Genomic DNA, 6,000 nt, shown 5'->3' with positions numbered 1-6,000 from the left:
CCTGATGAAGGATGAGCACATCTCGCAGGGATATGGAAACCTCCCCTGAAAACCCAGTTCAGGCAGAGCCTGAGCTCTTTTGTGGCTCTGGGCAGGAAGATGCTCAGGATCTCCCAGAGAGGCTCAGCGGGCAGTAGGATTGTGCCTGCATCTCGCTCTGGACATGCCAGTGGCTCAAGTGACAGCTGTGGGAATGATTTATAATGCACCGAGAGGGGCCACAGTCCTGCAAGGCTCTTACATCAGGAGCAAAGAGCAGCCTGCAGGGTGGGGAAGGCTGGAGCTGTAGCACTGTGTGCTCATCCCTCACCTTCATGGGGAGCTGCCCCCAGACTTGCTATGTATCACTTTGATGATTCTCCTGTTGGGTGTATTTTGGAGCAGCTGTTATCTGTGGCTTTTTATGGTGATCCTGTGGAAAGCAGCCATTTACCTGCTGTGATGAACTCAAAACTAATACTAACTCTTCATTCCCTTTGGTTTTATTTGGGGTTTTTTTAGTCTCTTTGTTTGATTGGTTTGCATGGGTTCGTTTGTTTCTAGGTTTTGTCTGTTTTGGTTTGAGTCTTTTGTTTGCTTTTTCATAAGACACAGGTGAAGTTGGCATAGCCAAAGTCAAGAGAATGTACACCAGGCTTGACTTTCCAGAAATTACTTTTGGCTGGGTTTAACTGCATTCTCCAGGCTCAGGATGACCAGTCCATTTGCAGGATTTGCTCTGCAACATCAGCTTGCCCAGACTCTGCTCGGTGATTCACAAATGGAGAAGACAATGGATATTGTGCCAAGCTTCCTTTCAAACAGCCAAAACTGCAACGGCATGAGAGAAAAAAAGAAAAAAACAGAGACTATATTCACCAATTAGAGCAGAAGCAGTGTCCCACCATCTTGCCCTCCACTCTTATTAATTTTGTACATTGAGAGGCAATCCTGGGCCTGAAGCTTCCGTCTCTCAGTTCCTGATGCCATTTGACTCCAGCCTGGACTCCCCCTGATCACACTGCCTGCTTTCCACGTGGGGCTGGGGATGCTCAGCCTGGAAAGAGGAGACTCTGGGGAGGCCTCACTGCAGCTCTGCAGGACTGCAAGGGTGCCACAAGAAAGATTGGGACAGGGTGTTCCACAGGGCCTGTGGCAACAGGACAAGGGGGGGACGGCTTTCAGCTGCAGGAGGCTGATTGAAGTTGGATCTGAGGAAGCTGCTCTCTTCCACTGAGGGTGCTGAGGCACTGGCCCAGGCTGTGGATGCTCCATCCTTGGGAACAGGGCTCTGAGCACCATGGTCTGGGGGAACGTTGCTAAGCATGGAACCAAAGGCTCTCTAGCTCAGTGGTCATGTCACAATCCATGTCCCATCTGGAACTGCCAGCAGCCAGCAAGCAGCACAACACAGCCGTTGGCCCTGGGCTCAGCACACGCTGCACGCTGCTCCTGCTGCTCCTGTCACCCTTCTTGTTCCTGCCCCCGAGACCTCATCTCATCAGTCTCAAAAGCTGCCTAAGGCCTGGATTGTGTCATCCATCCCTGCAGGATGCTCACATTTGTCCTGAGGAAGGTACGGTGCCATTCCATGGAGGTGGATCCCCCCAGCTGCCCGGGTGTGGGCTGGAGTTCTGGGGGGATGGGGTGGGACAGGGACCCCACTCTGAGGTTTTGCTACCTCTGCAGGCTGTTGCAGGTAGAGAAGACAAGATGGAGGTGGACAGACAGACTGATAGAGAGGAGAAGATGGAAGTGGAGGGAGAAAAGAGAGGAGAGGAAGAGATGGAGGTGGGCACCATAATGGATACGGAGGAGGAGATGGAGGTGGATGGAGAACAGACTGGAGAGGAAGAGATGGAGGTTGATGAGGATGAGGAGATGGACGTGGAAATGGAAGAGTACACCGAGGAGATGGACATTGATGAGGAAGATGAAGAGGAGGCCATGGTCCTGGGATGAAGAGCAATGCCAGCAGCAGGACAGGCATGTGGTCCCCACAGGCACAGTGGGTTCCCTGCAGCCAGGCTGGGGCGGGATTGGGCTGGCTGGTCCCTGCTCAGGAACGTGGTACCCAGTGCCTTGGGTTCTGCTGGCCATGCCCAGCCTGTCCTGTTCTTGCTTTGGGCCACACAAGCCCCATGGCAGTGCCTGAGGCACAGCCCCCAGACCCAGCCAGCCTCAGCTCTGGCAGCAGAGTCCCAGTGTGCCAGCCTGGGGACACACGGAAGAGCCCTCTGTGCCTGACTGGAGTGACCATGGCACCTGCTTTTCTTCCCGGACTTATGGAGATCCTGGACTGAAATGGCACCTTTTTGTACATAGTTTTTAGAGTTTGTTCTTCTTTTTGGCATATAGGTTTTAGGGCTTCGTTTTGTCTTCTGTAAATACATTTCAAATATTGTTGTTAGATATGTTCTTAGGTATATACCTTCTATAAATTGTTGTTATTACAAATATTCTTACAAAAGTAAATGTGTTCTGTGTTTTCATTGCTGTTCTTACGTAAATAAACAACCTTGGGTTTTCACACCCCAGTTCTCTTTCCATTTGCTTCTGGCACAGGCAGTATTGGCCAAGTTGTGTTTTCCACTTGCTCCCGGTTCCCAGGGCTGGAGGTTCATGGGGGAGCTGGCACAGCCACCCCAGCAGTGGTCGCCCCACTCAGAGGGTTCCGCTGACAGAGGTCACTGTCTCCTTGCTGTCTCTCTGGACACACTGGGGAGCTGCAGGGGCGAATCCCAGCGTGCCCTGTCCCATGGGATCCCATGTTGGGACTCAATGTCCCAGCCCGGGTGAGCACTGGTTGTGGCCCTGGGCTCAGCATGGCAGGCCTGGTGCTCACAGCAGTGCAGACTTCAAGCTGGCCATGCACAGCTCCGTGTTTCTCCCAAAAATATCACTGCTGCAGCACCTGGGGTTCCCCAGTGCTGGGCTTTTTATCCCCACTGCATGGAGGATCACATGGCAGGGCAAAGGATGGGATCCCATGTGGCCTCCAACCTGCCCTGATCCAGGCTGGGCACAGCCTGATGAAGGATGAGCACATCTCGCAGGGATATGGAAACCTCCCCTGAAAACCCAGTTCAGGCAGAGCCTGAGCTCTTTTGTGGCTCTGGGCAGGAAGATGCTCAGGATCTCCCAGAGAGGCTCAGCGGGCAGTAGGATTGTGCCTGCATCTCGCTCTGGACATGCCAGTGGCTCAAGTGACAGCTGTGGGAATGATTTATAATGCACCGAGAGGGGCCACAGTCCTGCAAGGCTCTTACATCAGGAGCAAAGAGCAGCCTGCAGGGTGGGGAAGGCTGGAGCTGTACCACTGTGTGCTCATCCCTCACCTTCATGGGGAGCTGCCCCCAGACTTGCTATGTATCACTTTGATGATTCTCCTGTTGGGTGTATTTTGGAGCAGCTGTTATCTGTGGCTTTTTATGGTGATCCTGTGGAAAGCAGCCATTTACCTGCTGTGATGAACTCAAAACTAATACTAACTCTTCATTCCCTTTGGTTTTATTTGGGGTTTTTTTAGTCTCTTTGTTTGATTGGTTTGCATGGGTTCGTTTGTTTCTAGGTTTTGTCTGTTTTGGTTTGAGTCTTTTGTTTGCTTTTTCATAAGACACAGGTGAAGTTGGCATAGCCAAAGTCAAGAGAATGTACACCAGGCTTGACTTTCCAGAAATTACTTTTGGCTGGGTTTAACTGCATTCTCCAGGCTCAGGATGACCAGTCCATTTGCAGGATTTGCTCTGCAACATCAGCTTGCCCAGACTCTGCTCGGTGATTCACAAATGGAGAAGACAATGGATATTGTGCCAAGCTTCCTTTCAAACAGCCAAAACTGCAACGGCATGAGAGAAAAAAAGAAAAAAACAGAGACTATATTCACCAATTAGAGCAGAAGCAGTGTCCCACCATCTTGCCCTCCACTCTTATTAATTTTGTACATTGAGAGGCAATCCTGGGCCTGAAGCTTCCGTCTCTCAGTTCCTGATGCCATTTGACTCCAGCCTGGACTCCCCCAGATCACACTGCCTGCTTTCCACGTGGGGCTGGGGATGCTCAGCCTGGAAAGAGGAGACTCTGGGGAGGCCTCACTGCAGCTCTGCAGGACTGCAAGGGTGCCACAAGAAAGATTGGGACAGGGTGTTCCACAGGGCCTGTGGCAACAGGACAAGGGGGGGACGGCTTTCAGCTGCAGGAGGCTGATTGAAGTTGGATCTGAGGAAGCTGCTCTCTTCCACTGAGGGTGCTGAGGCACTGGCCCAGGCTGTGGATGCTCCATCCTTGGGAACAGGGCTCTGAGCACCATGGTCTGGGGGAACGTTGCTAAGCATGGAACCAAAGGCTCTCTAGCTCAGTGGTCATGTCACAATCCATGTCCCATCTGGAACTGCCAGCAGCCAGCAAGCAGCACAACACAGCCGTTGGCCCTGGGCTCAGCACACGCTGCACGCTGCTCCTGCTGCTCCTGTCACCCTTCTTGTTCCTGCCCCCGAGACCTCATCTCATCAGTCTCAAAAGCTGCCTAAGGCCTGGATTGTGTCATCCATCCCTGCAGGATGCTCACATTTGTCCTGAGGAAGGTACGGTGCCATTCCATGGAGGTGGATCCCCCCAGCTGCCCGGGTGTGGGCTGGAGTTCTGGGGGGATGGGGTGGGACAGGGACCCCACTCTGAGGTTTTGCTACCTCTGCAGGCTGTTGCAGGTAGAGAAGACAAGATGGAGGTGGACAGACAGACTGATAGAGAGGAGAAGATGGAAGTGGAGGGAGAAAAGAGAGGAGAGGAAGAGATGGAGGTGGGCACCATAATGGATACGGAGGAGGAGATGGAGGTGGATGGAGAACACACTGGAGAGGAAGAGATGGAGGTTGATGAGGATGAGGAGATGGACGTGGAAATGGAAGAGTACACCGAGGAGATGGACATTGATGAGGAAGATGAAGAGGAGGCCATGGTCCTGGGATGAAGAGCAATGCCAGCAGCAGGACAGGCATGTGGTCCCCACAGGCACAGTGGGTTCCCTGCAGCCAGGCTGGGGCGGGATTGGGCTGGCTGGTCCCTGCTCAGGAACGTGGTACCCAGTGCCTTGGGTTCTGCTGGCCATGCCCAGCCTGTCCTGTTCTTGCTTTGGGCCACACAAGCCCCATGGCAGTGCCTGGGGCCCAGCCCCCAGACCCAGCCAGCCTCAGCTCTGGCAGCAGAGTCCCAGTGTGCCAGCCTGGGGACACACGGAAGAGCCCTCTGTGCCTGACTGGAGTGACCATGGCACCTGCTTTTCTTCCCGGACTTATGGAGATCCTGGACTGAAATGGCACCTTTTTGTACATAGTTTTTAGAGTTTGTTCTTCTTTTTGGCATATAGGTTTTAGGGCTTCGTTTTGTCTTCTGTAAATACATTTCAAATATTGTTGTTAGATATGTTCTTAGGTATATACCTTCTATAAATTGTTGTTATTACAAATATTCTTACAAAAGTAAATGTGTTCTGTGTTTTCATTGCTGTTCTTATGTAAATAAACAACCTTGGGTTTTCACACCCCAGTTCTCTTTCCATTTGCTTCTGGCACAGGCAGTATTGGCCAAGTTGTGTTTTCCACTTGCTCCCGGTTCCCAGGGCTGGAGGTTCATGGGGGAGCTGGCACAGCCACCCCAGCAGTGGTCGCCCCACTCAGAGGGTTCCGCTGACAGAGGTCACTGTCTCCTTGCTGTCTCTCTGGACACACTGGGGAGCTGCAGGGGCGAATCCCAGCCTGCCCTGTCCCATGGGATCCCATGTTGGGACTCAATGTCCCAGCCCGGGTGAGCACTGCTTGTGGCCCTGGGCTCAGCATGGCAGGCCTGGTGCTCACAGCAGTGCAGACTTCAAGCTGGCCATGCACAGCTCCGTGTTTCTCCCAAAAATATCACTGCTGCAGCACCTGGGGTTCCCCAGTGCTGGGCTTTTTATCCCCACTGCATGGAGGATCACATGGCAGGGCAAAGGATGGGATCCCATGTGGCCTCCAACCTGCCCTGATC

Source organism: Lonchura striata, chromosome 33, assembly GCF_050655825.1.
Source record: "Lonchura striata isolate lonStrDom1 chromosome 33, ASM5065582v1, whole genome shotgun sequence".
In the NCBI taxonomy this organism is placed as follows: Eukaryota; Metazoa; Chordata; class Aves; order Passeriformes; family Estrildidae; genus Lonchura; species Lonchura striata.
Note: the sequence above shows the minus strand (reverse complement) of the source record.